This window comes from Salmo trutta, chromosome 27 (genome assembly GCF_901001165.1).
Source record: "Salmo trutta chromosome 27, fSalTru1.1, whole genome shotgun sequence".
Taxonomy (NCBI): domain Eukaryota; kingdom Metazoa; phylum Chordata; class Actinopteri; order Salmoniformes; family Salmonidae; genus Salmo; species Salmo trutta.
The window spans coordinates 35,740,616-35,750,747 of NC_042983.1; the positions used below are offsets into that span (position 1 = coordinate 35,740,616).

Consider the following 10,132-nt stretch of genomic DNA (forward strand, 5'->3'; position numbering starts at 1 on the left):
CTCAGCCCTGGGGCATGGATGGTTGGAGGCCATTGGAGTGGACTCAGCCCTGGGGCATGGATGGTTGGAGGCCATTGGAGTGGACTCAGCCCTGGGGCATGGATGGTTGGAGGCCATTGGAGTGGACTCAGCCCTGGGGCATGGATGGTTGGAGGCCATTGGAGTGGACTCAGCCCTGGGGCATGGATGGTTGGAGGCCATTGGAGTGGACTCAGCCCTGGGGCATGCAGGGATGGAGGTCATTGGAGTGGACTCAGTCCTGCCTGACAAACAAGTTACTCCACTCCTCACGCAAATTAAATCAGTCACTCACCAAGTAAGCTACACGGTCATATGCCAAGAAACAGGCCAAGAGCCAACTCTTATCAGAACTCAAACAGAGTAGTCAGCATACGTCAAACCAGGGGTTCCGCATCCATCTGTTAGGCTACTGGTCCAAGGAACCACTAGCTGAGCAATTCTTACAAGAAGAGGGGGAAGCAGTAATCTGATAAGTAAAGTATTTTGCTAAACTATTTTGAACTGGAATAAATTCTGCACTTATTACCAATGACCAACCCAATTCCAGTCAAAATAGAAGATGGTCAGAAATACTGTAGCCTACCATGACCATACCCAACTCCATTTGTTGTCACCATCATGTATCCCAGTGGTTTTCAAACTTATTGACCCACGACCCCCAAAAAGGAATAATACAAAGCTTGATAACACGCGCGCACAATCCCTGTGCAAATGTAGCCTGTTATTACCACCATAAACAGTAATGCATTTACAAAATGCAATCTAGGCTACAGAAATAAACTGTGTTTTACACCTGCATTTAGAGCTGAAAGTCATTCATGTTAGCAGCCAATATCAACTTGGGATACAGTGCCTTCAGAAAGTATTCATACCCCTTTGACTTATTTCACTTTTTGTTGCGTTACAGCCTGAATTAAAAATGTATTTAAAAAAAATAACCTCACCCATCTATAAAATCATGGTAAACATTATTATTGAACATAGTGATTCCATGCAACTTATGGGACTTGTTTAACCAAATGTGTACTCCTGAACTTATTAAGGCTTGCCATAACAAATGGGTTGAATACTTACTGAAGACATTTCAGTTTTTCATTTTTTTATTAATTTGTAAAAATGTCTAAAAACATAATTCCACTTTGACATTATGGGGTAGTGTGTGTAAGCCAGTGATTAAAAAAAAATAAAACATCTTAATTTAATCCATTTTAAATTTAGGCTGTAACATAAGCAAATGTGGAAAAAGTCAAGGGGTGTGAATACTTTCTGAAGGCACTGTATATCATATCATTTATCTGGAGTCCAGAGCAAGAAAAATCATACGGCCAACTTGTAGAGGACATGTCTTTGGAAGGCAGCCTGCCTGCAAAGTGCTCATTGCCAGCCGGGTAGTTCTTCCTCACAAATATCATCCCATAATATTGAAGGCGGTGCGATGTTCCGGCTGCTTATTTATAACCAGTAGCAACCCAAGCTAGGCCTATCTGAAATGTAAAAATTATCAATCAAATCGCCAGGTAGCCTATTGTTCTGGCTAAGATGAGTCAGTAGTAGACTGTTCTGGCTAAGATGAGTCAGTAGTAGACTGTTCTGGCTAAGATGAGTCAGTAGTAGGCTGTTCTGGCTAAGATGAGTCAGTAGTAGACTGCTAAACTGTATTTTAAATGGGTGATAAACGTAGACCAACTCTGTTTTTGGCAGGCAAAACGGGAGGAAATGAAACAAGTTATTTCTGGTCATTAATCTGGATATGCGCGCCCGCCTTTGTGCACCAATGCTGAGGACTGGTCATTGGTCAACAATCAAGACGCACAACTGTTTGGTTCTGAAGCACAGATGATAATTTGAGGACGATTTGAGGGCAGTGAGTTGAACAACAATGTGAAGAATGTATTTTAAAAATATCATTTTCGGGGAAATTATACCGCCACTGAAAAGGGCACTTTAGAGACTGAAAGGGTAACGGGGCAGGTAGAGCCCTGTCTGTTGGAGACTGGAAGGGTAACGGGGCAGGTAGAGCCCTGTCTGTTGGAGACTGGAAGGGTAACGGGGCAGGTAGAGCCCTGTCTGTTGGAGACTGGAAGGGTAACGGGGCAGGTAGAGCCCTGTCTGTTGGAGACTGGAAGGGTAACGGGGCAGGTAGAGCCCTGTCTGTTGGAGACTGGAAGGGTAACGGGGCAGGTAGAGCCCTGTCTGTTGGAGACTGGAAGGGTAACGGGGCAGGTAGAGCCCTGTCTGTTGGAGACTGGAAGGGTAACGGGGCAGGTAGAGCCCTGTCTGTTGGAGACTGGAAGGGTAACGGGGCAGGTAGAGCCCTGTCTGTTGGAGACTGGAAGGGTAACGGGGCAGGTAGAGCCCTGTCTGTTGGAGACTGGAAGGGTAACGGGGCAGGTAGAGCCCTGTCTGTTGGAGACTGGAAGGGTAACGGGGCAGGTAGAGCCCTGTCTGTTGGAGACTGGAAGGGTAACGGGGCAGGTAGAGCCCTGTCTGTTGGAGACTGGAAGGGTAACGGGGCAGGTAGAGCCCTGTCTGTTGGAGACTGGAAGGGTAACGGGGCAGGTAGAGCCCTGTCTGTTGGAGACTGGAAGGGTAACGGGGCAGGTAGAGCCCTGTCTGTTGGAGACTGGAAGGGTAACGGGGCAGGTAGAGCCCTGTCTGTTGGAGACTGGAAGGGTAACGGGGCAGGTAGAGCCCTGTCTGTTGGAGACTGGAAGGGTAACGGGGCAGGTAGAGCCCTGTCTGTTGGAGACTGGAAGGGTAACGGGGCAGGTAGAGCCCTGTCTGTTGGAGACTGGAAGGGTAACGGGGCAGGTAGAGCCCTGTCTGTTGGAGACTGGAAGGGTAACGGGGCAGGTAGAGCCCTGTCTGTGCACATGCCTGCTCTCACTCCTCCTCACTGTCTGAGCTATGTTTGAGGGTTCCTACTTCCGCTTCTCCACTCCTCTTCCTGTCCTACTGTAGGCTGCTGACTTGTCTTGATACCCCCCCACCACACATACAGAAAATCTTTCAAGGATTGTGTCTTTTATCAATTGAAGTTTCTCATATTTTCAAAGCATGAACCTCCAAGATCATTCACAATGAGTAGAGAGCCCCAACACTCAAGTGAACCACGACAGCACTGCATGTAGGCTACACTACCTACTTATAGGCCTACAATCAATATCCACTTGCAAAAACTAACAAGTCTCTCATTACTGTTTCCATAGAGACACAAAGACCCCCCCCACCTCAACACATGGGTTCCTACATAGTACACACGCACACACAAATCATAGTCTTCTCTCCTGCCATGCATGTGTACAGTAGTACATAAAATAGATGACCTACGCGGAAGATTTAACTACCAATGGGACATTCAAAACAGTAATATCTTATGCTTCACGGAGTCGTGGCTGAACGACAACACTATCAACATACAGCTAGCTGGTTATACGCTGCACCGTCAGGATAGAACAGCGGCGTCTGGTAAGAAAAGGGGCGGCGTACTGTTTCTTTTTGTAAATAACAGCTGGTGCACGATATCTAAGGAAGTCTCGAGCTATTGCTCGCCTGAGGTAGAGTATCTCATGATAAGCTGTAGACCACACTATCTACCGAGAGAGTTTTCATCTGCATTTTTCGTAGCTGTTTACATACCACACCACAGTCAGAAGTTGGCACTAAGCCAGCATTAAATGAGCTGTATTCCCCCATAAGCCAACAAGAAAACGCTCACCCAGAGGTGGCGCTCCTTGTGGGCAGGGACTTTAATGCAGGGAAACTTAAATCCATTTGACCAAATTTCTATCAGCATGTTAAATGTGCAACCAGAGGGGAAAAAGCTCTGGACCACCTTCACTCCACACACAGAGATGCATACAAAGCTCTCCCTCCATTTGGCAATTCTGACCATAATTCTATGCTCCCGATTCCTGCTTACAAGCAAAAATTAAAGCAGGAAGCACCAGTGACTATATCAATAAAAAGGTGGTCAGATGAATCAGAAGCTAAGCTACAGGACTGTTTTGCTAGCACAGGCTGGAATATGTTCCGGGACTCTTCCGATGGCATTGAGGAGGACACCACATCAGTCATTGGCTTCATCAATAAGTGCATCGATGACGTCATCCCCACAGTGATCGTACGTACATACCCCAACCAGAAGCCATGGATTACAGGCAACATCAGCACTGAGCTAAAGGCTAGAGCTGCCGCTTTCAAGGAGCGGGATTCTAACCCGGACAGAAATCGCGCTATTCCCTCCGACGAACCATCAAACATGCAAAGCGTCAATACAGGACTAAGATCGAATCGTACTACACGCTATGATGCTTTGCGGATGTGGCAGGGCTTGCAAACCATTACAGACTACAAAGGGAAGCACAGCCGAGAGCTGCCCAGTGACACAAGCCTACCAGATGAGCTAAACTATTTCTATGCTCGCTTCGAGGAAAACACTGAAACATGCATGAGAGCACCAGCTGTTCCGGAAGACTGTGTGATCACGCTCTACGCAGCAGATGCGAGTAAGACCTTTAAATAGGTCAACATTCACAAGGCCGCAGGGCCAGACGGATTATCAGGACGTGTACTCCGAGCACGCGCTGACCAACTGGCAAGTGTCTTCACTGACATTTTCAACCTCTCCCTGTCCGAGTCTGTAATACCAACATGTTTTAAGCAGATCACCATAGTGCCCGTGCCCAAGCACACTAAGGTAACCTGCCTAAATGACTACCGACCCGTAGCACTCACGTCTGTAGCCATGAAGTGCTTTGAAAGGCTGGTCATGGCTCACGTCAACACCATTATCCCAGAAACACTAGACCCACTCCAATTTGCATACCGCCTCAACAGATCCACAGAAGATGAAATCTTTATTGCACTCCACACTGCCCTTTCCCACCTGGACAAAAGGAACACCTATGTGAGAAAGCTGTCGTCAATGAATAGCACAGGGTTCAACACCACAGTGCCCTCAAAGCTCATCAATTAGCTAAGGACCCTGGGACTAAACACCTCCGTCTGCAACTGGATCCTGGACTTCCTGACAGGGCACCCCCAGGTGGTAAGGGTAGGTAACAATACATCCGCCACGCTGATCCTCAACACAGTGGCCCCTCAGGGGTGCGTGCTCAGTCCCCTCCTGTACTCCGTTCACTCATGACTGCACGGCCAGGCACGACTCCAACACCATCATTAGGTTTGCTGATGACAACAGTGGTAGGCCTGATCACCGACAACAACGAGACAGCCTATAGGGAGGAGGTCAGAGACCTGGCGGTGTGGTGCCAGGACAACAATCTCCACCTCAACATGATCAAGACAAAGAGGATGATTGTGGACTACAGGAAAAGGAGGACTGAGCACGCCCCCACTCTCATCGACGGGGCTGCAGTGGAGAAGGTCGAGAGCTTCAAGTTCCTTGGTGTCCACGTCACCAACAAACTAACATGGTCCAAACACACCAAGACAGTTGTGAAGAGGGCAACACAAAACATGTTCCCCCTCAGGAGACTAAAAGGATTTGGCATGGGTCCTCAGATCCTCAAAAGGTTCTACAGCTGCACCATGGAGATCATCCTGACTGGTTGCATCACTGCCTGGTATGGCAACTGCTCGGCCTCCGAACACAAGGCAGTACAGAAGGTAGTGCGAATGGCCCAGTAAATCACTGGGGCCAAGCTTCCTGCCATCCAGGACCTCTATAGCAGGCGGTGTCAGAGGAATGCACAAAAAAATTGTCAAAGACTTCAGCCACCCAAGTCATAGACGGTTCTCTCTACAACCGCATGGCAAGCAGTACTGGAGCGCCATGTCTCGGTCCAAGAGGCTTCTAAACAGCTTCTACCCCCAAACCATAAGACTCCTGAACATCTAATCAAATGGCTACCCAGACTATTTGCATTGTCCCACCCCTTACACCGCTGCTACTCTCTGTTGTTATCATCCATGCATAGACCCTTTAATAACTCTACCTACATGTACATATTACCTCAACTAACCGGGTCCCCCATGCACATTAACTCTGTACCGGTACCCCCTGTCTGGCTATTGTCATTTTACTGCTGTCTAGCCGTCTGTTAGTAAGGCCTAAAGACACCACATAGCAACCCTCCCTAGCTGTCTGCCAGTGAGGCCTAAAGACACCACAAAGCAACCCTCCCTAGCCGTCTGCCAGTGAGGCCTAAAGACACCACATAGCAACCCTCCCTAGCTGTCTGCCAGTGAGGCCTAAAGACACCACATAGCAACCCTCCCTAGCCGTCTGCCAGTGAGGCCTAAAGACACCACATAGCAACCCTCCCTAGCTGTCTGCCAGTGAGGCCTAAAGACACCACATAGTAACCCTCCCTAGCCATCTGTCAGTGAGCAGCACTCATCTCAAACACACAGGGCTGGAGAGAGGGCTTGCATATCACCAACTCAGATCATAACACACTGTTCCCCTGTGGGAGGGGTCCAAACTTACTGTGAGGGTGTGGGGTTCAGCCTCTCTCTCTCTCTCTCTATTTGTTTCATGACCTTCAAGTACCAGGGCGCAACATAAGCATTCCATTGAGGTAGGACAGCCTTACATTAAAACTAGCTTAGGCCATAATAAGAGGGGCCGGTCACCGTGGTCAGCAACATCCTAGGCAGCAATGCCTCTAGGCTGAGAAACACTGATCTACACTTACATTACTGTAGGGCCGATGAGGGTCAGAGCTCGTGCACCACTGAAATCTATGGAATTCTTGTTAACGCTTAACGGACCGGAAAGCATAGTTGGTGATAACATCTCTTTAAAAGGACATGTATTCATGCATGGCAGAAGCTGATCCATGTGTGCTAATGGTTTTATAGTTTCAGAGTCGGCAAAGGGCTTGAGATGTGAAAAGCACCAGGAATAGACAAGCATACATGTAGGCATGCAAGAAACATCAAAGCCTAACAACATGCAACTAGAACACATACAAACCTGCACACGTGGCAGGTTTAGAACAGAGAAGTGAGCATAGTGATGCAGTTCATTTTGCCCTTCAAGAGACTTTAAAGAAGTCCTTTCATCACTCTACTTTGAAGAGAAAAACGTAGGATTTGTTTTGTGTATAAAAGCTGGGTTCAGGCAGACGAGCACGCTCTGACACACCTCTTAGGCCTATAGCTTCGCTGAGATAATTATTGTTTTGATTTAAGTCTATAACAAAGGGATTGTGCAACAGCACCAGCTTCCCCAATTGTTCCTCTCTTCTGCATCCTGTAATCATGTGTACGACTGATGTTTCCATGCGAGTCACACACACAACAGAGCTCATCAGAACGCCATTTATTCTGCCGATTGAGCTTGTGTACACATTTCAAACATAGGCTATAGCAGAGAACTATTAGCCTATAAGCCAAGTAGTTTTGGGAACCAGCATAGGTAAGAACAAAAATATTCCCAAACAAGTTTTTGTGAGCTGGTACCAAACTCCACCAATATGGACATACTGTAAATGATGGTGACATAATTAAACATTTTGCAAAAGGTAGGCCTACGTATTGATGTCACGTTCTCCTAAAACCGTGCACACCGCTCTTCAACTTTCTAGGCTTATTTGCTCCTATTTGGTATAGCCTGGAATTCAAACAGAACATCGCTCTGAGTTTCACACATTTGTTGTCGGAATCGTCAGAAACATTTGTCTTATGCAAAACTAATTTGAATGAATTTGTCAGGCATTGGACTTCCTTCAACCAATCTTAAGACCAAATATTTTTTGTGCTGTTTGTGCCATCATTCTGTTACCAAACTTTATATCTTCACTGTTCTTCAAGTAAATGTGTTTCTGTAAACAATTTCACTGGAAATTGTTAAAACGTAGACCTTGTGCATAGAGATGTATGGTTTGTTAAACTTTGCAATTATAGATTTTTGTTTGACATTTTAAAGTGACAAATCTCAGCATCACTCAGTTACCATGGAATTGCCCTAATCCAAAGCGTAACATTTTGGGGTTCAGGCTAAGGCTGGGTTTACACCGCACCAAGCATTCACCTTAGTAAACATCACTGACACTTGCATAAATAAATGCAGTGCAGTCACAAAGCGGTTTGCAGAGACTACGGAGTAGGCTACTTCCAGTGAAGGGCAAATCCAGCAGAAGCTCGCCAATAATTCTTGGAAGGACGCTGATAGCCAGTCCAAGCCGGTCCAAGGGATATTCAGTATGGATTCCAAGTCTCTGATCTTTGTGTGTGCCCCCCAAGCAGCAAGTGACATATTTTAAGAAATTGTGAAACCACCACCCTCTGAGAAACCAAAGGACAAGTATAGGCTACTTTGTGCTGACTACTGCTCGGTTATCTTCAGTAGAGTTGCATAATGTTGCAAAAAGCTAGAAGGGACCCACATTCAGGAAGGCAACATTTTGTACAGCATACAGACATGTACTAGAACACATGCATGTCTGACAAGAAATAATCATACCGGCTTTATAACTCAATGTCTATCTGCAATGTTCACTCACTAATGCCAACCAGGTGTTCAAAACAACACCAATTCCATATACTGAAAGATTGACTATGTTTCTGAACGCAGCCCAAGGTCATTCAGTAGGCACACGTTTCAGATATACATTATTTCTTATTTCAACATGTCAGAGAGGCATGTTAGTTCTACATAACACTATATTAACGTTACACAACGTTAACTTTCTGAACAGGTCACAGGTGTGTGACAGTAAAAACAGTAATACATCCCCATTCAGAAAGTTTGGCAATTTTAACTAAATCCCGTTTGTGGTCTGACGTGGTTGTCTTTCTGAGAAGAACTTTGCTAGTTATCAAATGTTTTGCAAGAAACTAACCAAAGAAGTGGCAAACCAGTAATTTAGTCACGTCGGGGATGGAGTGGACGGCCCTTTAAATTTAATCCAGAAATGTACACATTTCTACAGTGGCTTGCTAAACACAGTTGGAGTTCATGATAAAACTTTACCGAAATTAGCTACTATGTGTGGACAATTAACTACAAGCAAGCTAGCTGATTTTTAACGACACTTATTCCAACGATTGGCGCTCTGTTTTGAGCACTTCGGAAACAAGACCAAATTTGACACAAGGCTCTTGACAATAGGCTATACTCACGTTCTATGTTATCTTGGATGGACACCCATAGCACGACGAAATACCAAAAACGTGGACGTAGCATAACCCATATGCGTTGTGAAACATTTATAATAACTAAAACAAAATTCGGTACATAATAATAATACATATATACTTAGAATGTACCTGCAAGCCCCAAAGCCCGTTGCTTTCTCTCGCATGTTGAATGTGTTTTCAGGAACGAAACTGACTGGTGTGAAGCCAGCAACATTGGCGAGATCGAGGTCGTCAGTTCCGGGTGACGTTTTAGAAAAACCTTCACAATAAAAGTACGTAACTAAAGGAAAGAAAAAAGCACGAACATGACGGCAGTGAAATCAAATTAATGATGGAGTCAGAGGTCTTAACGATGACTTAACGACACATTTCGGAAAGTATTATGAATTGTTAGGTACTACTGCACTGTTGGAGCTAGGAACACAATCATTCCGCAACACCCGTAATAACATCAGCAAAATATGTGTATGTGACCAATACAATTTTATTTTATTGCAGGAAATGATGACTGACAATGTTATGTAGCCTAAGTAAAATACTTATTTTACTATTGCATAATCAATATCTAACCTCAAAGAGAATCAAAATGATGTCTGTGTCAAGCCCATGGAACAATTCAGGGCCGGATAATCTGTGAAAGAATTTGCAGTTTTAAAGCAAATTTTCTGAAATTCTAGACATTTTGCCAAGGCCATGTTCATATACTTTCTGAGTGACTCAAACGTTAGGACAAAATCATTGGGGGCCCCCTGGAGGTTGGGGACCATGGGCACGCGGTCCTGCAGAAAACTCATAGCATGGCATAGGTTTGACAGTAGGGTATCATATAACTTCTAAACAAAACCTCTATCATCGACTTATGGCACAGACATCTGAGTTCAATAATATTCATGGCTCATCCTATATAACTACTTTTCTATTCATATAGTATCCATACTGTCTATACACACCATTATATATATATTCCGGACTCTGACATTGCTCGTTCTGATATTTCTTA

The 10,132-nt window shown here is 45.3% G+C and overlaps 1 protein-coding gene across 2 annotated transcripts in view; it reads right to left on the reverse strand.

Annotated features, from left to right (window-relative positions):
* Positions 1–9,341, reverse strand: part of LOC115164959 (SH2B adapter protein 3) — a 66,126-nt gene extending 56,785 nt beyond the window's left edge. The window contains exon 1 of one of the 2 annotated variants that reach the window (XM_029717921.1): positions 9,262–9,341. The gene's annotated coding sequence lies outside the window, so the exon portion shown is untranslated. Of the gene's footprint in view, positions 1–9,114 lie in introns of both variants that reach the window. The other variant, XM_029717922.1, reaches the window with a different exon arrangement.
* Between the last annotated feature and the right edge of the window lie 791 nt (positions 9,342–10,132).